This window comes from Numenius arquata, chromosome 4 (genome assembly GCF_964106895.1).
Source record: "Numenius arquata chromosome 4, bNumArq3.hap1.1, whole genome shotgun sequence".
Classification (NCBI taxonomy): Eukaryota; Metazoa; Chordata; class Aves; order Charadriiformes; family Scolopacidae; genus Numenius; species Numenius arquata.
In genome coordinates this window covers 42,109,421-42,135,767 of record NC_133579.1, presented here as the reverse complement: position 1 = coordinate 42,135,767, position 26,347 = coordinate 42,109,421, and positions in this window count along the sequence as shown.

Sequence of the window (26,347 nt, the reverse complement as noted above, 5' to 3'; positions counted from 1 at the left end):
CCTTTGAGATCACCAAGTCCAACCACAAAAAAAACAAAGAACAAAACCAGAAACAGAACCACAAACAGACACAAACCAACAATCTCGGGCACTGGAGCATGCCCTGAAGTGCCATGTCTACACGTTTCTTAAATACCTCCAGGGATGGCGACTCCACCACCTCCCTGGGCAGGCTGTTCCAGTGCCTGACCACCCTCTCAGTAAAGTAATTCTTCCTAATATCTAATCTAAACCTCCCCTGCTGCAACTTCAGACCGTTTCCTCTGGTCCTGTCATTATCTCCTTAGCTTCTGCATTCATGCTTGCAGCTTGCATCTCTTGTCAGGTAGTGAACCTGTCACACTTGCCCTAACTTTCGTCTGCATCTGTTTGGTTTCTTGTGGGTTTTGTTTTGGTTTTTTGGTTTGGTTTGGTTTTGTTTTGTTTTTTTTTCTTCTGTGTTTTGTCTTCATCAGAAAAGCTTTGATTTCCTTCAGTTTTACTTAGAATTTTTTTCTCTTCTAGTATATATATATTTCTAAAATATCAGATTTCCCTTCTGGGTTAAGCCTGATGTGTTCATGGACATCTCAAAAATAAATCCTTAGCAAGCAGGGACAAGCCTGTAACCTTTTTAATACATGCAGTCCAGGAGATTTGCAAAAACTTCTCTTACAGAAATGTACTTCATCTGTAGGCCACCAGGATAATGTTCTCTGTGTTGTGTTGTATCAGTTTGGGTGCTCTGTGTTGTGTTGTATCAGTTTGGGTGTGATAACATTGATTCAGAATCTAAAACTGTTTCTTTTCTAATCTTTGCAGGGAATTCCTGGGAAACATTAAATACTACATGTCACTCAAGTGCTTCTTGAAGCAACATTTCATCAGTACTGTGATTTTTAAGTCCCGTAGCAATGATATTTGAGATGTCCTGACTAAGAATTCCCAAATACATTTCAGACTTGCATGAACAATCACAAGCCTTTAAAGACATTTTCATTTGACTTCTGATCTATATTTGGCAGGTTTAAAAATAACACTAATAGCTATGAGAGTGTGCTTTCTCTAATTATGCTTTCAGAACAATCCAACATATTCTGCTGTCAATCAGTTACTCATTTAAACCTGGTGGTAAACCTAATATTGCCCATAATAATTAGTGTACTTCCATGGAGAGACATTTTTACTGTTTTTAGCAGAGCTTCGCAATACATACTTGTAAAATCTAGAAAAATGTTGTAGACATTTTATTGTGGTTTTACAATCCAAAGTAAAAGAGGCTTAGTGCAGATGCTTGACAAAGGACCCATTAAACAAGTCAATCGCATATCTGTGTCAGAGCTGCTGAATGTCCTAAGTGAATATATGTATTCATATATATTCCTGCTAGGGATGTATCAGAAAACATTGACCCACAGCAATTACTTATCCACCTCTAAAGTGGCCGGAAATAAAAATGGTTCCTTTAGAATCAGGTCTTTTAGATTGGCTTTTTATGCATGATATTGCCACTCAGGTCAGAAACCTAAACCTTGGTGGACTGTCTAGTCAAACCATCCATTTTCAGCGCTAAATCTAACAGCTAGGACTGTAGCAGGCTGGTCTATCCCAGTAAATACCACCCAAATGAGAAATATGTCAGCCCTGTCTCAAGGGGAGGCGGACATAAAAATAAGACTGAGCATTCTCCAGGACCAGCTGGGTATTTTGAAGTGTTGCATTTGATGTTTGAGTCAGCAGAGGTAGAGAAGCAAGCAGCAAGCAGCATGAAAGAAGATTTTGAGACCCAGGGAGCTTTGGCAATCAGGGAAATTTGATTGCTTAGTCCAGCAAGACAGGAGAGATTTACTTTTTCTTGTAATTCCTGTTGAGAGAAGAAAGAATCTTGTTATCAGGACTAAGGACTGACCTATTGGCATGTGCTAATTTTATAGGCTATCAAATAAGCATCTCAATCTAAAAAGAATAGTGTGTTGGAGGACAAGAAATGTAAAGGCAGTGAGATTTCAGGGGTCCAAGGGAGACACTGACAAAAAGTGGATATGTAATTGGAAGGAAAATACACATGGAAAGTAATTTGGGATTAAGGGGGTATTTGAATATTGCAAAGGAAGGGCATGGACAGGCTAGATAGATCACTGAAGGCAAAGGGGGCAAACTGGTGTTGGGAGGGGAATGAAAGAATCGGCGGAATTGCTTGTGTTCCTCCTGATAAAACAATAGTACTGTGTAAGGAGAGATGCGGCAATGAGAGAGGTTTTGGCACTATTTTTTTGAGTTTCTTTTTTTTTTTTTTTTAATTATTTATTGTTCATAAAGACAACTGCAAAATGTCTCTTTTAGAAGCTATGCTCAATGCTAACGAGGTTCTCAAAGCAGACCCTGTGAAGGTCCTAACAAAGTCAGCTAATGCAATGACAAAAAGATGCCGATGTGACAGGATAATTTTAACACTGTACTTACAGAATAATTATCTTCGAATCCTCTGCTTTTTTTTTTCCCTCATTGCATATCAGAAAGGTATACTATAATTACTAATGTTGTTTTAGTTTGTTTTTTTAAAGAAAAACACCTTAAATAATCAAGTGACTGTGAGTCACCACAGGTGGTTTTCTGTTTCTTTCAGGACAATGCTCTATAGTGTGGTCCCAAAATATTTTAAGTCCAAGCAGTCTTTGTTTTGGAAACATGCCAGCCAAGTCTAGTGTTATGAGTATTTTTTTACAGCAATTATCAATGTGGGTTTAAGAAATAAAGAAATGATTAGCCCAGGGGAACTCAAAAGTCTATATACTCTAAGAACACATTCCTCATCTAGAGGAATGTACCTTTTTTCCTAATCACCACAAAGCATTCAAACACTTTTTCTTATTTGTACTGTTTTTGTATTATGGATTTTGGTGTTTAACATATCTGTCCTGTTTTGTGTTCTTCAAAGCAGTGAGAAGAAAAATAGCATAACTCTATTCCAAATGATGAATTTCATATTTTGACATCAGTGGAATTTGTTAAAGTATTAAGTCCATGAGGGTCTGCACAGTTGGAGTCAAAGAAAACCAGCTATTGAGTTTTTAATTAAGAAAGTAAGAGAGAAATCTGAGAGGAAGAAGCTATACCATCAATAAATCCATGGTGGTGAAATTATTCTGTCAAGTTTGTCCTTGACAATGGGCTTAATAGAAAGGGATAGACTCTTCCAGATGTAGGGTGGGATTCACTTTCTCTAACAAAGATGCCATAGATCTTTAAATAAAAACCAGTCTTCCCTGGCTCCCTTTGATATTTGAAAAGAAAGAGAAATCTCCACATGATGCTTTATTATAGAAAACTATTCTGTGATGAGATAACCCGTCCTTCACATCCACATACCTAAACCTAAACTTAATCTCAACCTTAGATATCTAATGTAGGGATGGATAAACTTCTCTGAGACAGTGCTGGGCAGGAAAGTGTAATTTCTGTAGCACAGGTAAGGAAAGCAATTGCAAATGGCAAAAATATGTATTTTCCTTAAGAAAAAATGTTTAAAACTCTAGTTCAGGCTACTTTGAAATTCATCTCCAAGGTCCTTGAAAGATATATCAGTTGAATTTCCACTAGTCAAGTTGCAAACCAAGTATTTTAAGCTTTTAGTGTCCTTCTTTCTTTTCAGAAAAGCAGATGGGTATTTGGGTGGAAGCTTCCCATCAAACTTTTTTTTTTTGTTCAATAAATGCAAAAATTTAGATAAACACTGTTTGGGATATAATAACTATATTCAGATTTGTAAAAGCTGTTGAGAGAAGAATAATTCCAAGGAGTAATTATTCTCTGGGAGATGAGAATGGACTTGTCAGTGGCTGTTGATTCTGAAGTGGGAAAGGATTTAATGAGGGGAAGAAAGGGAAAGAGTTTGCCTGCATCAGACTCTTGCCGTTTCATAGGCTGTTAGTGCCTATATGCTGGCACATGCAATGAGTAAGGCTGCATCAACATCTGAGAATGAATGCACTCTTGCAAACACGGGCAAACACACGTTAAAGGGAGGCATGCAAAATGCACACAGATATTTTTCCTCACTCTGAGGCAGAATAAGGCTCACAGAAGAAGCAAAGCTAACAATGACAATCAGCTTCATTCCTGTATTTAATTTACTTTTGCTTTAAACCTTTTTCTAAGTAACAGTATTTTGTTTGATTGTTCAAAAACATGGTTTGGCCTAATTGCATTTTTATTTCTAAGTGGTAAGTAGTCATTTAAACCTTTTCAAAAGCATAGTCTTTGACCTACTTAGAGGTGCTTAGCAATTATCAAAGCACAAAACACTGATTTTTAAAGGACACATGCAAGCATCCTTTTCTCTCTGTTAAATAAATGTTATAGGACAGCAGACTTCCAAGAGACGTATCTAAGAGTTACAACCAATATTTTCTTTGAATATCTAGTGTTTATCCTATACAAATATGCAATTTAACAGTTGTATTGAACCACAAAGACTGAGCCATTTACAAGTACTAATTTACAAATCAGTAGCATGCCAGTATTTTAAATTTTCTGAGTATTATGTGCCTAGAATCCCAGCTTTTAAGTATAACTTTTGTACCGCAAATGCATCTTTAGAAGTCACATTTGCTGAATAAAACCACAGTCTTAACTCTGTTTTGGACATGCTGGAATAAATGAAGACAGAAAGACTAACAACTGCTATTTGGCTGGTCTGGACAAAACCAAAATGATAATTCAATGAGAAGATTGATTAAAAAGGACAGGAATTAACAGCTTCTAGTTCCTGTTCTTCAGTCCAATTCTGATATTACTGAGATTATTGAGTCATGCAATCATGCTGTTTAGTGACCATGTAAATTAAATATTTTTTCTCAGAGAAGGACTGACTTTGTTGTAAAAAGTCTGGGAAGCTTCAGAAATAGGCTACATTGAAAATTGCTCTGGAAACTCCAGTCTGAAAATTTAAGTGCTTTAACAATATTTTAGTCAAGCTTAAAACAAATCAGTGAGGTTTCCAAAAACTCTACTCTGTCTACACTTAGCATAAATTTGTGAAACATATCTAAAAAATGGTGTGGATTTCCTCAAGTTAGCACTTTCTGACTAAAATAAATTCAATTTTTAAATCCTCAACTAGTTTTAGTTATGCCAGACCTCATGTTTTCCTTTGCTGTTTCCCCAGTCTCAGACAGGTCGATGCACAGTATGCAAGTTTTTCAAAATTTTATCTTGTAACCACACAGTTTGAAATAAGGGGGAAAAAATGTGATTCCCTGTTACTGTGATAATGCTTACAGAAACTGTTTTCTTCACATTTTTTGTTAATAGACCATATATTGTCTGCATCTGTCTGATAAGGTTCAAACAGATGTAGATACAACCATGGTGAAAGGAGTGTGGAAGAACAGAACAATATTTAATTTATTCTGAGAGCAAATCACTCTTCTATCTTTCACCAGAAGTCAGCCTACTGAGATTCACATCTCATCACAAATATGTCCCTCAGATTTATGGATTGTTATTTTAAATGCTACTAATTTTTATTAGAGAATAATGGCCAATGGTTAGTCTCAGTCAATGACTCAGATCACCAAATGAGGTTCACATTGCATTGAGTGAACAAAGGTGGCAAAATCAAGCTCAGATAATCACAAGGGCAGAGGGGAAACTATGTCTCAGAATTTCCTTGATCTGTGGGTGGTTTAAATCAAACTTTGAAATTACGTTTTTGTTTTAAATATGTTATTAGAAAGGACCCTAGACTTCTGTGGCAGACTATCATAGGTTTTTTCCCTGACGCATGGATAAAAGTTACTCTTACTAAAATTAGAAGCATTTTTGCACATATTGAAACCACTGTGATTACAGAATTTCTGAAAATACAAGTTTTGTGCTATTAACCAGCTTTATGACCCAGGATTTTTATCATGGAAACCCACAAATTTCTGTGCTTCTGCCCTGTGCTAAATTAGCCAGACTTCCTCCTGTTACTTCCTTAAGTTCAAAATTCAGGTCAAAACAGTAGCTACTTTAGATTTGTAATGCACATAATACTTCAGGTAATGTTTCAAATAGGCAAGATTTTATACATTCAGTTATGAGATGAGAAAGAGAAAAAATCCACAGTAATGAATTTTCTAAGCTAGGCACCAATACCTATTTTTAATACTTTGAAGGGAGACTGGAACCATTGATGGAGGTCAAAATGATCATAGTAAATAGAGATTCTGAAGTCGATAAATTCTGGGCTAACCTGAGATATTTCAGAAGTTATAAACTTTTAAACAGAGTCTTAGCATTTTCTGAAACCAGACCATTTAATGTGCTTGGAGATGGGAACTATAAAACATAGCTCCTTATGAAAATCTTGGCCAGAGGTTTTTGCACATCAAAGGATGGATTCCTAGACATTAGAGGTCATATGACTCTGACCTCTGAAAGGGACAAAACTACAGATATTCAAAAGACAATTTGGCACAGAATTAATCAAATACTGACTTTTTCCCCTTGGAAAAGGAGATAAATTAAGCAGAGATGGGGATAACACCCACAGCCTATTGTATCTCTTATTTTTGTTCTGCACAATGATCTGGGTTGTGAATTAGGAGGAGAATATGCTTTCAGGGACAGGAAGGTAGATTAACTAGGGAAGTGCACATACTATTCTCTGTGGATAGCAAAATAGATTCATCAGAGATCTTCCTAAGGGGGAAACTAGTAAGAGCTCTACTACAGTAGGAGCCATACTATCCTATCCTACAGGTTCTTGGCTTTTTTTTTTCCCTCCAGCAATAAATTCTGCTTTCTCATTCATCAGCAACTTAACTTTAGACTAATATGATAGCACAGGATAAGCTGAAATACTCCCTTCTTCAGTATCTGAGACCAGTTTGAGGTCAAGGAGCACACATTTTATTATAATAACCAATATAATTTTAAGAACAAGATTGCATGGGAAATAGGAGAGTCATGAAACATTGTGTAATTTTATTTGTCCTTATTTTTGCTAGTGTCAGTTAACAAGCTTAAGCATAAAGCTAGTCAAAACCCACAAGTATAATTCAGTCTTGTGCGACAAATAAAGTTGTGGTTTTATTCTCCTTTCCTATGTTTATCCCTGAAAACCATGGATCCAGTTCAAGGGAACCAAGAACAGAGGAAAGAGAAGCTTAAATATGAAGTTAAATGGTATATGGAGTGACTTCTTTATATTCATGTGATTACTTGCTTTCAACACAATTTGTTCTCGTGTTTCTTTTTGCATAAACAATTCAAACGCTTGAAAAAAATTGAGTTTGTATATCCTTGATTACACCCTCTAGGATTTGGGTTTGGTTCCTTATGCATACTCTTTCCTCAGGAAACCACCCTGATGTGTAATGCAGCCAGGCACTTCTGTGGGTGAGCTCAGTCTCCTTGTTGTGAGAGAATACATGAAGCATCTGACCAGAAATCTGGGGCTGTCAGATCACTGTGGTACAATATTAATGAATTTTGAATCTTAGTTTAACGTCTGTGAGCCAAACCTAATATTTAGCTTGTCCTTGTATGCCTACATATCTTCCAAGAGAAGCAGTTACCTGTTGTTCTTTGAATGCCTAGATTTCTCTGGTGATATTTAGAAACTATATATGTGTGCCAAAATTGTACGTTGTAAGTTTGATATTGTATGTGAATATATGGACAACCTATTATAACTACTGGGAAGAAAGCAGCCAACTTTTGGGAGTTTAAAAGAGTCTGATTCTTTAATTAAGCAGCATTTTGTAATTGAGGTGAATTGATTCCTCATAACAGTGTCACATATTACATGCAGCTTTGAATTCACTGCATTTCATTTATACAGTTATGTGTTACGTGGATATCTTACTCCGCAAACCCTCTTTCTCATTTTTTCCCCCTCAAACATAACAACATCAGTTGCAAGAACATTCTATGCACATTGCCTTGTGGAAGACTGACAGCATAGTCTTCTGTTGAAGCGAAACATCGATTTGATTGTTAAAACGTTGACAGCAGGTATTTAAAGTATGAGTGATATTACATGACCCTCCAATTTTTGAAAGAGTGCATGTGATGATGAGGAACACTCACAGCTATTGCAAGAGCTTTGCTAAGCAGAAAAACATCTGGTACTGCATCTGCTTGAAAAAAAGGGATACTTAGGATGAATTGAGTGTCACAACCCTCCCTGTTTTTTTCAACGGCTATACATGAACAACTGCATAGTACTGAGATGCTAAGAAAACTAGAGGCATAATTTTCAATCGGTAGTCTGAAACTCTCAGAATGACAATTCTAAATGATTAAGAAAGATGATCATAGAAAAGCAAACTCATAGGTGTTACACAGCAATGTGTCTGAAAAGTTTCCAAAGGGCTTTGTGGAATCTGGGACTGATTTTTCTTAACTTTTTTTTTTAAATCAACAAATCAAAAGATTTGAAAACCACTGAGCTAACATAGATGAAAGGCTGAAACACAAGTAACTGGTTGAGTAGAGGAAGCTTAATAATAACTTGTGAAAGTACAGGAAATAATTGTGATTTTAGAAAATAAAACACAGAGTCTAGGATTTGCTCATTTAGATAATAATAATGCGACTATACTTTATACCAGTCAAAAATCTATGAGGTATCTAATATGCTCCTTGCCGTGATAAATTGCAAGTTACTCACTCACAGTTTAGATCAGGGCAACCAGTTAAAAATAAACTCTCAGAAAATAACTTACACCCCTGGCTGAATAAATGGTACATGGTATCATTCACAGAAGGTATTATTGTCTATTACATGTCACTTTATTCATAATACCTTATAAAGAGGTAGCTCTTGACATAAGAGCACAGGATGTGTTTTCATTTGAACTTCAAGGATGCATTTCAGTGCTAGGAATAACTGCAGAGAAACTGTCAGAAGGCTAAATTTTCAGTGTAGCTTAAATCAGTGTAGTTCATGAAACCAGCAGAGCTGCACTGATTTATGCCACCAAAGGAACCTGTCCCTCACTTAGAAACAGGTTAGAGTACTGGCGTATATTTCACTACTTTAGAGGGCTGTGTGTGTGCATGTATTTGTATTTTTTACTGTTACTTCTGACTATTTATTAAATGAGTCTTTGTCTCTATGGCAAATACTTAATTTTTTCACTAGTCTCTTCAGAAAATTCTCATTGAGTAATTTTATTATGACAAACCCACAATTTCTTATTGCATCAAATGATTCCACAGTTGTACTTTATAATGTCTGACATCTTTATAGAAAAAGCAAGACATGGCTTAGTCATATGGAAGATTTTCACAGATTACTTACTTGTTGAATGAAGACTGAATGATGATTCAACAGATTGTAATCTTCTTTGAGTCAGCTGTGAACAAATGCCCCTGAAGGGTGCTAAGAGACACCATATGGTGGGGAGTATTTGTCTTTGATAAGTGAAACCAAGGTTCAGCTGCACTTGGATGAAGGTGGGCTGCACAGTAATACAGTCATTTCCTGTCATGGTCTTGTCAGATTCTCCATTAAGTAGTCTATAATATGAGGCTACACATTTCTTACAGCCTGGAGAAGAGAAGGCTCAGGGGAGACCTCATAGCAGCCTTCCAGTATCTGAAGGGAGCCTACAGGAGAGCCGGAGAGGGACTCTTTGTCAGGAGATGTAGTGACAGGACAAGGGGTAATGGTTTTAAATTGGAAGACGGGAGATTTAGATTAGATATTAGGAAGAAATTCTTTACTGTGAGGGTGGGGAAGCACTGGAACAGGTTGCCCAGGGAAGTTGTGGATGCCCCATCCCTGGAAGTGTTTAAGACCAGGCTGGATGGGGCTTTGAGCAAGCTGCTCTAGTAGGAGGTGTCCCTGCTCATGGCAGGGGGATTGGAACTCAATGATCTTTAAGGTCACTTCCAACCTGAACCATTCTATGATTCTATGATTCTACTACTTATCCCTACACAAGTGTGCACACAAAATTGAGGCTCTTAAAAATCCCAGGTCAGAAAATCATCCTCATTTTCTGAAGAAATTCCAACCGGGATAATCAAGAATTTAATTGCAGTTTCAGCTGGATGAGACTTATCTTCATATTTAAAAAGTGTGGTGGCAGCTGCTGCTAAGCAGAGGGGAAGGGGCTTCTCTAAGGCGTAAGCAGATCCCAGGGTAGAATTTCATAAGCTGTTCTTTCAGTAACGGTGTCATCTTAAGCAATCTTAACCTTGGCTCCTTCCCATTTATTCATATTGTCATGCTACCTACTCAGTTGTGCTGGTAGATGTTCCAGACTGGGAACCACATCTAGTTTAAAAATAAGCCAGCATTTTTCTATTATGGTTATTTTCATCTGTGTTGTTTACTAACTCAGGTTCACTATGTGATTCATGCAAATTTATAGCTCTGCACATGAAGGTATAGTGTGGAAACAGGGCAGAGAAGTGAATTCTAAAGCTGTTTAAACAACTAATGCTTTTTTTTTTAAAAAAAAAAGGGCTCATGACTACATCTGTGGTGGTGGTTCGGAGACTTTCAGGCATCATTTTTCTATTAAGGTTCAGGCTTTCAGTCACTTGTGCAAATACATTTAAAGGAGTAGCGTGGTTGCAGCTGTAACACAGCTATGAGACATGATCTCCCCTCAAAAACTTGAAAGATGTCCTAAGTAACCAAAGAACTTGTTAGAATTTTCTAGCAATATCAAGTGGTCTAATAAAAGATATTCCTGTGACCTTGCCTCAGATACCATCAAATGTTGATAGTGCCACAGGTTCCAGTAGGACTGCTGATAGTAGTATAGATCTGCATCTATGTTAATGAATACAGAATTGATACTTTAGTTCGCAAAGGATTTCTTTCTGAAAATATAAATATAGGAGATTTTAGACATCTTTTTTATTATTCAGAACAGGCATAGACAAATTTCAAGTAGACAAAGATTTTTTCCTTGTAAATACCTCAGGTAATGATGAAAAATTTAAGGAAAAACTAAAATCCACAAACTAGCCTGGATTATGGTTTTTATTTTCATCTTCTTTCCAGAGGACATCTCCAATGACTACTTAATATTTCTAATACAGTCAACTCATTTTCTCTCCTTGCAGTCTGTGACGTCCTGTTATAAAGTATTTTATTTTCAGACCACCCTGGTTCCTTTTCCAGCTGAATACAATCACAGGCAAATATTTACATAATAAATTTACATGTACGTGCAGCAGCAGAAAATGTCCACCTACATTTTTTTCATGCAAACCTTAGCTTGTATTCTTACAGTCCATGGCTAAAATAAGTTCTTTAAGTTAAAATCAAGCCATAAAGTTTTCTTACTTGGCCTTTGATAATTAGAATGCCAATGCCAAATGAAGAATGACACCTTCCATTACTTGCTGCTAATCATACTTTGCAATATAACTAGGGAGAAATTGTATTTCTACACTTTTTATTACATGGCATTGTCATACGCTCAACTTTAGTACACTCCTCTGTGTTACAAAAAACATTAATAAAACTGAAACTCGGCAATTGTTGGACATAAAAGTTCCACAAGGAATACATTCTTTCCTCTCTCTTTCAGTCATCAAAAGCGATTACGTGACGAATGGCACAGCTGCTTTTAATGTCTAGATATGGGTTCATTACAGTTATTGTAAAACTAACATGTCGTCAGCTGCCCCCCTCTTCTCTGAAGAGGTATAGAGTATGGATATGTACTAAGTAGGGCTCCTCAAATCCTCAGCAGCATTGTGGTCTCATTCCCAGAAGAACTATCTCTAGGAGACTCTAGAAGGCAAAGCAAATCCATCATCAAGGGATATAATATGTCTTGTATAGTGGATCTGCTGTGGCTACTATTTTGCTAACTGAACCCCTGCTCCTATTTTTCAAAGCTGTATATTGACATTCAAAAATTTGCAATACAAATCCAGATTTGAGAAGGATCAAGAATTACTTTCTGTGGTCTCTGCCCTGTTTCCCTGTTCCTATTTCATTAGGGCTGCCCACTCCTAACAGTTAAATCTGGCCACAGCACATGGATCACCATTGCCTTTAGAAAAATCAGAAGTACCTGTTCTGCTAATTTGGTCTGATCAGTCTGGCTCTGCATCTGACGAGCTGCTAAGGTACCAAGGAACTATTTCATATACTGCCTGGAGCAAGCAGGTGTGGCATAGTTTGCTGACTGCTGCGTGTTTGTTCTCAAGAACCAAGTACTGCACCAGGACATAGGTTTGAGGTTCTTCTGTTAGGAAGTCGTAAAGAAGAATAATTAACATTTACCACATTCCATAAACTCTTCCTTCTGCAAGATGTCCAATCTTTATTCAGTTGTCACACAGAAGGTACATTAGTGAATGTGGTAGCTTTTGTCAGGCTGTGACAACTCAAAGTTATTATAATGAACAGTTACATTAGTTTCTTCTATAAAGTTTTTCTGTAGACAATGACTAACTAAGCCCTGGCCTAAAAAATCAAGAGCTTCTCTTTTTTTCTCTTTTTTTTTTTTTTTTTTCCATAGGATCATCTCTGATTATATTGTTTTATTTGATGTGAATAGGTATTTTTGGAAAGAGATAACTTGTTTTGGAAAAGAATCCTACTGATTCAACCTTATTTGACAAATGAGAACCTTTCTCCCGTTCTCCTTCACCCCCAGGTTAGTTACAGACAAAGTGCCAAAATAATACACATATCCATTTTTCCCATTGTATTTGATAAGATGGTGTGCTTTTGCACAAATTTTATTTGGACAGTGATTCTTACAGCAAACCAAAACTTCACGTAGGCACTAGCAGTAAAGGTAGTAACCAGCCCATGCTATCACTTATACATTGTCTTAACTTGTGATAAGAACAAGTGCATATACTGACAGACGTGAAAGAGGCCAATGTTTCAAATGACATACAGTAGAGCAAGGTTATGAGACAAGCCACCTCTACCAAAGAAATAATAGCTATCTCTTAAGATATCTTTGGCCTCAGGTCTTCTGACTCCTGGACTTTGATCCAGTTTTACTACTTCATGCTGAAGTGGTATACATGGACTTTTCAGCAACTGAGCTGTTTTATACAGGAGCCTTGCAGAGAGCATCCGTATTCACCACACTTTGTTTCCTAGATTGCCATTTTGGATGATAAACTCTGTTGGCAAAGGTGAACAGAAATGGAGCTGCTACATTGGCATCTCTTAAACTATCAGGAGGCATGAGGTCAGAAGTATGCTCTTTTCAGGATGGTAGGTATCAACTCACCTTCCAGTTGCAAGGGAAACTTAATATCTGCTGGTTTGTTTTTTACCGACCTACACAAGGTTATCTCAGGTTAATTCAGGCTTGGTATATTCAGTAACTGACAAAAGTGAAACTGCAGTTCTGAGGAAAAACTGTTTAATTCTCGCCAGATCAGTGCAGTAATCTCTTACTGTTGTATGTTATTTCCAGCATTCCTGAGATGGACAAAATGTGATTCAAACTTTTCTGCTTATAGTTCTCAAATCAATCATATAACTGAATAATTTTCCTTCTTTTCTCTCTAACCATCTCTCCTTTTGCTTTATTCCTTTATTTTCAGTCTTCATAACTAGTTGATAAACCCCAAGTTTTGAAGATTTTTCTAAATCTGCAGAATGGTTTGCAGTGTTAGGTGGGGGTTTTTGCTTTGATTTTTGAATGTCTGTTGCTATTTCACTACTACCAAGTTCTGCATTAGTCAGATTTTACCATCTGCACTGTACAAAGACACATGTTCCTAGTGAAAAAGTATTGAATTTCAGTGTACAGGAGTCAGGCCTTTGTCTTGGTGGCATACAGTCACATCCCTAGCAGTAGAGCTTTATCATTAAATTGTGAATGTGATTCTTCATTAAAGATCACCGGTGTAGTTACAATGACAAGTATCTTTAACATTTTGGTAATGTCCAATTTTTGGTATCGTCATTTCATCACTATCATGGAACTAGCCCACTGTAATGACCACAACTTTCTATATTATTGCCACATCTTCCTCATATCCTTTCACCTGGAAGACCTAACTGTACTGAATATCTTTTTCCATCCTGAAAGGAGGGCTTTCACTTGTATAAATAATGTCAGTCCTTATGGGACAGAGTTATTACTACATTAGAAAGCAATTAACTATGTTAACTTAGTTTGAAATGAGTAGTTGTATGACCATTAGTCATTAATGAGGTGAAGATTTGCTAACGAAAAAACACAAAATCTTAACGGTACCTACTTAAAACAGCCTAGATTTTAAGGTAAGGACAGAGATGGTAGGCCTCCTGAGAAAGTCACAGCAGGAGCTGATAGCAGGAAAGATATTCTGTGTACTGCTTAGTTGAATTTTAAAAAGATTTATTTCTGCATTTTCACTCCTTATGAGAGACGGAGGAAAATGTCTCATGACAATGAAATCAGTAGGTTGTTTCTGGATGGAAGCAAAGTGGAAAGAGTTCAAGGTCCAAAGCTCAGTTCCTTAATTTGTATAAGTACGTGTGTAACACTAAGCATATCAGTTCTTCTGTGACTCCTAGTTGCACTTGTGGCCTTTAAGCTGGTTGTCTCTTTTTGTTCAACAGTCCAGGCACAACATATGATTTCCATGCTAGGAAGAGATTGCAGCTATGGCAGTGGTCTACAGAGTTACTCTACTGTTTTGCATTTGTGTTAGCTTCAAACTGTATTGACAGAGCACCAGAGATTGATGAGTAACTAAAAGTTGGAGACACTACAGGATTTCCAGTTCACACTGTTTTTCTTATAGCTTTTAGCTAAACAATGCCATCCATATTCAACAAGAACAAGAGGCTCTGAGATCCAATACATTGATTTTCCATCTGTGTTCCCAGCCTGACCAAAGTTTCAGTGGGGGTCTTTATTCTCTTTTTCTATGCATTACCCATTAGCTGAAAGAGTTATCCATACTCATGTCATTTCATGAAAATGAATGACTATTAAGAAAGCTCTGAGAGACTATTAACACATAAGAGTTCAACAAAAGATTGTTTCCTGCCCTTCCTCCTTCCTTCCTTTTTTTTTTTTTTTTTAATTAATTCATTTTAAGGTTACTGAGGAGCTATGATCAATATCTCCTGGAGAGTAGTAGGGAAAGAAAATAAACTGAACCTTCAGAATGACATTTCTCAACTTTCCCCTCAAAAAATACATATTATTCTCCAACCATGGGTGCATGTGCTAGGTTTTGAAGGATCACAGCAACGTATTATGCAAACAAAAATGTAAGGGGGGAAGCTTTAAGAACTTTTTTTGCTTTCTGTTCAGCTCCATTAAACAAGTCTGCTGGATGGAAGAAAACAGAATTGCTTATCTACCTGAGGATACTAAACAGCTAAAAATCTATTTGAAAATTTTTAATGCTAAATTTATGTTTATTTCTGGTGATTTTTTTTTTAATTTGAACTTCATTTATATGGATTTTTCAGAAGAACTGAAATTTTCCTTTCTAATACTGTCATCCATATGAACTTTTCACAGTAAGTAGTAGAAGAGCCCCAAAACAAAATGAATGAATGGATATTTTAGAGTTTTTAAAATTACTAGGAAGAGTGAACATAGTTGCTGCTCTTTTTGTCACTGGCTTTTATCTTGTCTATTCACTTCTGTGATGGATAGCTTTATAAACATCACACTGAAACAGCTTTACTCTAGTTGCCAAATATACATCCTGAACTATTTATGCCTCGAGTTTTCTTTGAGGCAAAGGAAGTTTGGTGTTTTAGGCAAACCAGTCATTGTAACAAAGAGTCCAGGATAGAGAAGCATTTTTGCTCACAGCAATTCAACATTTCTTACTGGTGTCTGTGATGGGTAACTTTCCTGGGAGAGATGTTTATCCTGTGTTACCAAATAAAAGAGGATTTGGGGTGAGCACTGGGAAGCAAGACAGCCTTGTGTTTTGATGTGGTTAGGGCAGCAGGTCAGAGAAATGCTGGAAAAGACTAAGAGGATACTTGTCCCTTGTGAGCCCCTGTACATGTGCATGCAGGGAAAATGCCTGAAGTGTGTGAAGTACCAGAAGGAAGGAAGGAAGGGAGGAGGGGAGGAAGAGAGAAAGAAAGAGAGAAAGGAAGAAAGAGAGAAAGAAAGAAAGAAAGAAAGAAAGAAAGAGAAAGGAAGTAAGAGAGAAAGAGAGAAAAGAAGAAAGAAAGAAAGAAAAAGAGGAAGAGAAAAAGAGAGAGAGAGAGAAAGAAAGAGAGAAAGGAAGAAAGAAAGAGAGGAAGGAAGGAAGGAAGGAAGGAAGGAAGGAAGGAAGGAAGGAAGGAAGGAAGGAAGGAAGGAAGGAAGGAAGGAAGGAAGGAAGGAAGGAAGGAAGGAAGGAAGGAAACAGTAGTATGCTCCCTTTAAGAGCAAAGTCCAAACACATCAGCCTCCAAACCCTCACTAACTCCAATACAGACTTTTTCTTCCAAGGTATTTCTTCCTGAGGACCTGTCTCATTGGCCAAGTTGGTAGAGCAGAGTCTCAAAAGGAAAAAAAAAGGCCCCCAGACACTGAACCTTTCTCATTTTAGGACTCCAGCACACTGGCATGGGTGCAAAAATAATCAAACAAACCAAGTTGAAGATGGTCTTAATGCACACTTCATAGGAAGCCCCAACATAAAGATCTGAAAAAAAGCCCCATAGTTTCCATATTTCTTTTTCCTTGCAGTGTATTGCATTCTTCCTCCATAAAACCCTTGAACTAAAACAACCATTTTCTTGCACAAACAAATATACTTAAATGCCTGGGACTTCCTTATTTCTTGGATCTTTTTTCAGGATACTTGAAGAGATTATGTGGGCTCTCTCCAGGGAGTCTGTCCTGAAGACGTTCAAAAAGAGCCAATATTGTCATGCTGCCACTTTTCATGGTGTTATTGTGAGTCTCAAAACATATGGTGTTTTTCTTAAAGCTTCAGCTACCAGAGTAATGACTGTTAGCTGTTTACTTGGGTTATTTAATATCAGCCATGGAGATTTTAATATTAAAGCATTTCACAGGTCTTAATGTGTGTAAGGCAGAAATCCATCAAATCCTGATTTTGCATGTGAAGAACTAAGGCCATAGAAGATTAAGAAGTGTTAGGTCACGCAGGAAATCTGCTGCACGTACCCAGGTTTTTCCAAGCCCTTTAGGCTAATGTCCAAATCACTGATTCATATTTTATTTAGCTTTCATGTAAGATTAACAAGCAAATGGAAGACTGAGATATTTTGATAGTGTGATCATGACTAAAAAGCTTAAATCTAAAATCTTAAGTTTCTAAAGGGAAGTAAAACCAAAGATTATTATTGCTTTATAGCATTTAAACAAATCTCATGCCTTTTAGGACTTTAATTTAGTAAATCTGCTATTTCCTCCAGCATAAGAAAAAGAGGAGCTTTTAAAAGAACACCTTTCACAGTATTCCATATGGCATCTCCTTATGATAGAAGATCTCTAGTACTTTATGAGCAGAGTATGATATGATGCAATCAACCACACCTATATGTCTTATTAAAAGCATAATAACCAGCTTGCAGCATGTTCAATGCTCAGTAGGCCAGTAGAAAGACCTGACAGATTTTGAAGTGACTGACAAGGACATGATAAAACCATTTCTGTTCTGATTCAGGAGAAGATGACCTTTCAAAAATCTTCCTGCATGTGGAAGATGCATTACCAATTACTACCAATACAGTCAATTACCAACTACCAACTACCAACTACCATTACTACCAATACAGTCAATCCCCCTTGTATATAAGAATGCTCAATCTCAGCAAAGGAAACAACTTCCTGAGGACAGAAAGAAATAGTCCCCTTAAGAAAGGCAAAAAAGACAGAATTTAGCTTTGCCACCACCTTTTGGCCCTCTTTTTTCAGAAGAAAGGTGTCTTGCCCAGACTAGATCTACTGTACCCCTTCCCACATAAAGGACATAATTATCAGGAACTCCCCTTTGCCATTTTTCCTTGCCTTGAAGTATACAAGGGGAAGAGTGCTGCTTAAGACCTTGAAAATTTTTCAGGGGCAGAACTGAAATAGTGATACAGGATTCACCGATCCGGAATGCAATAAACTCAACTCCATTTACTTCCTTTTCCCATTATCTTTACAGAGCCAGTCTGAAGCCAGAAGAATCACTACTTCCAGTCTTTGGTGGATTGACGTTGGCTGGATGCCAGGTGTCCACAAACTGCTCTATCACTCCCCTTACTCAACTGGACAGGAGGGAGAAACACATGACAAAAAGCTCGTGGGTAAAGATAAGGACAGAGAGATCATTCACGACTTACTGTCACAGGCAAACCAGACTCAACTCAGGGAAACTAATTTAATTTATTGCCAATCAAAAAGTCAGAGTAGGGTAACAAGAAAATAAATCTAAATCTTAAAACACCTTCCCCCCACCCCTCTCTTCTTCGTGGGTTCAACTTTACTCCCTATTTCTCTACTTCCTTCTCCTCAAGCAGTGCAGGAGTTTCCAGCAGGGCTGGAAACAGGGGGTCCAGTCAGTTCACCACCTATGTCTCTGCTGCTCCTTCCTCCTCACACTCTTCCCCTGCTCCATTGTGGGGTCCCTCCCACAGGAGACAGTACTCCACTAACTTCTCCAACATGAGCCCTTCTCACAGGCTACAGTTCTTCATGGACTGATCCAGTGTGGGCTCTTTCCACAGAGTGCAGCCCTTCAGGAAAAAACTTGCCATGCAAACCCAATACACAATCCAAGGTCAAACTGAGTAAGAAGCATCCTAATTCCAGACTGAGGAACTGAGATAATTAGGAAACCCAGCTGTTTGCTGGCTTCCCTGAGATTTACAACTGTTCATTATTCGTTCTTTTCTGTTCTTATACTGAAGATTATCTTTGACATTACTGCATTATCTTTGGCAACCTTGGCCCAAACTCACTTGACTGAACAATGAGAAGGCACTTTCTTTAGGCAGATAAAATATTTTTTACTTGTTCTCTTTTCCTTCCCTATGTTGAGGGCTATGTGATGCTGCTGTCCATCCAGAACTTAATAGCTACAAGAAATGGATTCTACCTCATCATTCCCAATTCAGGAGTCCCTTAACAGGCTATTTTAGCTGTCCTGGTCAGTAACCTCACTTAAGAAGTCGTTTTTAGGCTTCTATCCCATTCAAACCATTCTGACAAAGAGCAGCTGCTGAGCAATTTAGATCTACAACATACTCTAATAATCTAATCCTTGTAACATGGACATGGCTGGGAAATGTTGAAGGAGGGGGTTTCCTTTTCATGCAGATGAAATTGCAGCAGCTTATGTCTTCTTTTCTCAACCTTTTTTTCCCCCTTTATTTAAAGAAAAGATCCTGGCTACTTACAATTAATAGCCAATATACTAATCAAAGCAGAATACTAATTACAACGGTGACAGAAAAAATAAGAATCTGGTGCTAATGGTCTTTGAGATGGGATAGACCTTACTTGCTGCTGTAATGTGGATATGTATCAAACTACATTAATTTCATTTCCAGTTCTACTCAAAATGAGTTAGCAAAAGTGAAGGGCAGGGCATCCATATAATTTGCATCGGGAAAAAAACCAAAAACCAACCTCTCTAGAAACCTGCAAGCTTCTGGTGAGGAAGCTAACTATGAAGCTTCTGACAAGATAATTTCCTTCCTGATTATGCTTGAGAGATGATATATGCTAGAGGAAAATTCTAGAAATGCTGAATTGAAGAAGCATACTTGTTAACCACTCTGACAACCCGCTCTCTGATCTTAGAAAATGTAAACACACTGAGCACGGCAATGGCATGATTTGTGTCTTGAGTGCTTTATATTGCTTGAAAAAATACACTAATGCAAAATGAATATGTACATAGTAACTGTGGAACAGAAATAAGAGTCTGCAAGGCCTGGCTTTTAAAAGGGTGTTTAATTTTGACTGAAACTAATTACTCATAAAATGAAAAGAAATGGAAGATCACAGTAAATTATGTGAGTCCTTCTCAAGTCCACGCTCCTTTTTTAATAGAGGAGTAAAAATACTGAGAAAATCTCTAGCAATGGTAGTAAAACCTCCCAACATAACAGCCTTACCTGAATTGACATTAAAGGAAGAAATATACCATAGGTCTCCTATATCAAATGATCAAACTTTTGAACACAAAGACCGGTTCAAAGCTTTTCAGTTATGTTAGTGTCACTGTACATTCACAGCAGATTCAACACTCCTCAAAAGTACTGTGCTTCTTGCAAATGTATAGTGTAGTTACCTTTGATAAGCATAGGACCTAATCATTGGAGGAGATTACTCTTTGAGGGACATGGTTTAGTGGTGGACTTGGCAGTGCTGGGTTAACGTTTGGACTCAACAATCCAAAGGTCTTTTCCAACATAAATGATTCTATGATTCTACAATTCTTTTTTACACATGTAAGTAAATAGTAGAAAGACTTACATAAACCAGACATTAGAAAGTATTCCTCATACAACAAGCTTACAGAATCAGGAAAGTACTGTATCGATCTCAAAAATCCAAAGCAGTAATAATGCTTTGACTTTGCAAGTTTATTCACAGTGCTGCCTCTGGAATTTGTATTTCTTCCTTCTTCCTATATACAAAACTAAGGTTAACCACAGACCTCGACACCTGGACTGTTTTCCTGTGTTACCTCTTGCGATGGGGAAAAGGGCTAGTGCACACTCTAGTTTCACCCCAGTATGGTCTGGAAAGCAATCAGGCTGTCCGGGTCTTGGAGTATGGTGGGACTCCCATGCTTAATGCATTAATACTACCAAGAGCAGAAATCTTGTGTGATATATGCATAACTAATTCTCACCTCATACAAAATAATTTTACCAGACGGTGTTCATCCTTTCCAAACCGTCATCCTCACTTTAGCTCTCACACAGCTGCATTTAAATTGTAAAGAAGTCTGCATAACACATTTCACTGGGAGAGAAAAATCAAATTTTTAATGCGAAAGTCCCTATAACTCCTGTTAGCAGCAGTTTCCTGTGTTAAAACTAGGAAAAGAATGGCTTACAAAGGCATCTAATCTGTCTCTTTTCACATATTTTCATCAAAATAACTATTCTTAAGAATAAGAGAATTTATTGTTAAGACTGATTTTTTTCCCCCATTCTTTGACTTGATATAAATTTGCATAATGCTATTCATTATCATTTTAATTTTGACTTTCTAACCTATATGGCCAGGTTCATCAGCTGTTATGTCACTGTGAGAGTAGATCAATCATTTAAGCCAATTTTGTCTGTCATACTAGTTGTTGACAAAGATGAATTGCCTTAAATTGGAATAATATTAGCAAGTTCTGCCAGAAGCCACATCTCCCCTTTCCCTCCCAGATCCACCTTCAGTACAGCTTGTGGTGTGAGGTAATGAATGCTGTATCCATTGCTACCCTAAAAATTTTAAAATGGAGAAACACTTTTCATATGCTTCTTGCATAGACAATCGCAATCCCCCACAATACCTCAAAATCCCATAGCCAGGATGATGTTCTTTCTCCTGTTAAAAATTTTGAACAATCATATAATATATTTCAGAAAAATGTAATGAACAATAACATACCAGGAGGAATGCGTTTTCTGTTGCCTCTGTTGGTGAATTGGGAAAACCCTGCTTGAAACAGCTTTATGTCTACATAACATCTATTTATCATTCCTTTTATGATACAGATCTCTCATAAATAATTCTGCTTGGATTTTGTGGGTAGAAAAAGGTTTATTTCTAAGCAGCTAAATTTTTGCTTAAAGTTCATATGTGTTCCCTGTTTCACTGGAGAGACACTGAGAAAGTCTACGACCAGCTGCCTGCGAAGGAGATCTGTCACATAGTCCAGCATCAGAGAAAACACTGACTGGTGAGTACCTACTTACCCATCCGTAAAGATCTGAATCCTCAAGCTGGGTTATTTAGCAGAACCTTCAGACAGAAATGAGAAAAATTTCCCTGGACTGTCTACATTTTTGCAAGATCTAGCTGGATGATGGTACTTCACTGGCCCATGCCATAAGTAGCTTAGTAGGTGGGATAACTGGGGTTGTACAGGGAAAGTTACCCAAGGGAAGAGTGTCACTGCTTGCAAGTTGGTGAGGGTCTTCACTAGACTAAGAGAGAAGACTGAGTGGAAGATCTTGAACCCTCTGCATGGCTTTCAGACTTTTTAGAGATCTCATCTCCAATCTAAGGAATTCCTCTGACTCCTTCAGCTGAGATCACAGGACACTTCAAGCTGAGTCTGATTCCCTGTACAAATTACCCACAGCTCAGAGTTGAGGTCAGATTGAAACAACTGTAGTTAAAGTGGTGAAAGTCACCTGAAACTTTCCTTTCTCTGAGAAATCTCTACTTTACATTCAGAATTAGCACTTTTTTTTTTCTTTTCTTTTTTTTTTTTTTTTTTGAGGGGGTGGAGTTGAAAAGTAATTCTGACTTTTGAACAACCTCTGAACAGCTTCCTTGTAGAAAATGTATGCTCTAGTTTTACCAAAGATGTAAAAAGGAACAAGAAAAGAGCAGTAGATATTAAAACTTTGTGTCACAGAGAACTCTGCAGGTAGACTACGAGAAGACAGCAATTCTAGTAAAACAATAGATGATACCCACAGTACCCAAATACTCTGGAAATCATTAGAATACTGTCTTTATGAATTAGATGTATTAAGATGGACATTACCACAAAGTAAGGGAGTTTAACTTGCAGAGTCTTCCTTTTACCCCTTGCTTGCAGCTCAGATTATAGTTTTTTCCCTGTGTTTAGAGGATTCACAATCCTGATCAAGCCTGATGGATGTCTCCTTGTCTCCAGCAGAGACAGGTGGTATTTGTTTAAAAGGTGGCATAGTTCCAAAATATGCCTAGTACAAGAGATGCTGAACTCTGTCAAGAGAGAGTGAGAAACTTAATTAACTATGGATGCCTTTTCCCAATATTTATTCCTACAATTGAGTTCCATGATGAGTTCAGTATTATTCATAAAGCTGAGTGAAAGTGGGAACATACATATGGTAAATTTTTATACCTAAAAGTGATAGGTGAAAGCATTTTTCAAATTTGACATAAAAAAAAAAAAAATCTGAAGAATTTTCAGAATGACATGTCAGAATTTTGCATTGCAACTTTACTCCTACATATATTATACAGTCAGAAATATAGAAATACAGTCAAATAAACTTAAATGAAAAAAACAGTCTCATTTTCCTAAGATAATTCCAAATGACATCAATAAAATCCCATTATATATATTATTTCAGCAGTACCTGCTAATAAATTTTGACTGTATTTAAGTATTTATGAAAATTCAGATTGGGTGTGATCTCACAGTGCATAAACTCCTCCAGTGTTATATGCCTTAAGCTTGTCCAACTCTACAGTATGAAAACAGTATGAAACATTCATATTGCAACATAATATATACATTCTTTTTCAGATATTTTAATAAAAAATATAATGATCTTCTGAAAAGGAAACTGTGAGTACTTTAAAGTGTTAGGGAGCCAATACCGTATTTCAATTAAAAAGTGTCACATGTTCTAAACCTATGTGCTTTTCATCGAAGTTCTTTCTTTTTCTCTTTAGATCATGAACGATTGTGTGATAATGGGACAAATACAGTTCACACCGTATTTCACTTTATATTAACTTCTGTTTTAGCAGAAAGTCATTTTTAAACTGTTGGGATAGTTGTAGAGTCCAAAAGACAATGTCTTTATAGGATTTTAAATAGTGTGTTTGAAAAAATTCTGCTGGAGTAGTGATAGGAAACTTTAAATGTCTAAGAGTGAAATGTCTATGTCTTAGCTAGTCATAGAAATGAGTAGCATTACCTACAGGAAAAAAAAATGCAGAGGTTGATTTATATGACCTACCTAGAGAATACTAATCTAATCTAATTCTTATTCTGCAATAAAATGGATCACTACATTGTGTCTGTTTCTCTGCTTTGATTTTAAAACAGGTCTAAAAAGATTAGTTCAGGCTTAAACAGCTAACTTTTAAATTCTTAGTGAGAATAGATGTATCTTCACGTCAGAATATATTCAAAATATTTCTATTCAAATAGGATAGATTTTAAATTATCAAATTTTTTAACTTTGATTTTTTTTCTCTAAACAAGAAAGTGAAGTCTACTGGGATTTTTTACCTTTACTGTTACTGTTACTGTTGAGATATACATACAAGTGTTTTTATTTATTTAGAGAAAATTTGAATAGGAAATTTTTCCTATTTTTTCTTTTTCCTCCCTCCTATACAGTTTTTCAAAGTAGCTACTGAGAATAAATTAGGCTTAAATACAGTAAAATTAAAAACAACATCAAAGTTTGATAACAAAATAGACCATTTAATTTCATATTAGATGTTGTGCATAAAAAAGTAATTCCTGAACAAATAAGAGTGAGAAAGATTTAAAATATAATCTAGGCTCTTAGCTACAATTACATATATGGTATCATAATTTTTTTTTCTGAATTTATCAATTTAAAAAAATATAGGGATTGGAAGGCAAGCATATAGACATTGACAATAAAGATATGTATTGAAATGTATGTGGAATTATTTTTTAATCCTCTTATTAGCTGGTTAACTGAAAGCTATTTCTATATATTTTTTAAGATAACTTTTGGAGAAGTAAATAATTTTTAATCAATATTTCTCTTGGTAAGCTTTTGTTTTGACTTGGAAAGGAGTGAAGAATAAACCTCTGATAAATAACAAGATGAAAATAAGCTTCAGATATTCTTCACCAACTTGCCAATTGTTCATGAGCCACACTTTTCACAGTTCTTATTGCACATGCATTTACAGCACAGAAGCTGAGCCTTTCCAAAGCCAAAAGTTGCTAAAAGTAGCTCATTGAAAAGAGAGCATAAAAGCCTAGGAAAAACACCTTGGCAATATAAATTATTATTCACTTATACAAATCTCCTTAAGAAACATAGCAAGAAAGGGCTGCACAAATAGACATGTAAAAAAATTGTTACCTGTGCTTCGCAGAATGTTTAATTTTAACTTGTATTATTAATTATAATGTTTTGCAGTTCTATATTGCTTTCCATCTGAGGGCTTGAAAGCACTTTGCAATTAAGAATGAATTACTGAAGATAAGAAAATGATGTTACTCTAGAAGTGCCAGATCAGTAACAACATACCAGGACATTTTCTGAGAGTGTTTTCTGAAGGCAACACTAGGCCAAGTACCATGAGCAAATAGTAGATGAAAAATGTTTCAGTTGTGGGGGGTTTTTTTGGGGGTGGGGGGTGTTTGTTTGGTTTTGTTTTGTTTTGGGTTTTGGGTTTTTTGTTATTTTGTTTTTAATCTGCTTGACCTTAATTGTGATGTTCTGTTTTAAAGACTAATATAAATGTTTCCTTTCAGACTGTGGGGGAGGGAAACTACGATTTTTAGAAAAACCTTTTGTGACATCAAACTGTGAAAAAAACAGCTTGTGCAAGTGAAAAATTGACTCCACAACTGACTATGACAATTTGTGAAAAAAAATCAGCAAGTTAAAAAATGCTAAATAATTTATCTGACACCTGAGTCATTAGAGCTTAGTTACTAGACTCTAAAAAGGCTTTCAACTCCCACACAGCAGAGAATACAACCACAGAGTTAGTTTTATGACGGCAGCTGCAAACAGCAGTCACTCAGTAATACCAGGCAGAAGGGTGGGTTGGAATGGGCTTTACTGTTAGTGATGACCAATGAATAGAGAGAACACAACTGGATCTTGATATCTAAAGTTCCCACAGGGTTGTACATATGTACATATACTTGTATACATGTGTACATTTACATATATATGCCCAGACACACCTATATATACAGTGTTCAACCAACAAAGTCAAATGACAGATACTGGAATATATCACTGGTTCCTGTGCTGCACAATGCCATGGCACAATATTCTGTAGCAAACACTATATTTAATCAGTGCGTGCCCTGCCATATATGTATAATTCATAAGCTTAGCCAACTGTATAAAATGGGTAGAGGTTGTATTACCACAGGCTGGTATAAAGCATACTACTACTATTCAAAGTACCCGTTTTGCAAATTACCTTTACAAATAATATTTACTTCTATTTGTTATAATGAATTAAATTTTCTAATAGTAGTGATAAATGGACTTACAAATAATGAAGTTGAATATTATTGACTGTTGAAGATGCTTCTCTGCACTTCATAAGTCCAAAGAAATCAGCAAATTTCTCAGACCAGCCTTCTGTAGAGTAGCACATGGAGTTTTACATTTTAATACTGTGTTTCAGGACTACCAACAAATCTGGTTTTCTATATATAACTTATGATGGTACTTTATCGTGCAGTGGTATTTTAAGCAATCTGCTGGGATTTATAGGAAAGCACATCTTTTTTACTCTAATATAAAAGTTCTGTATTATGTGGACTT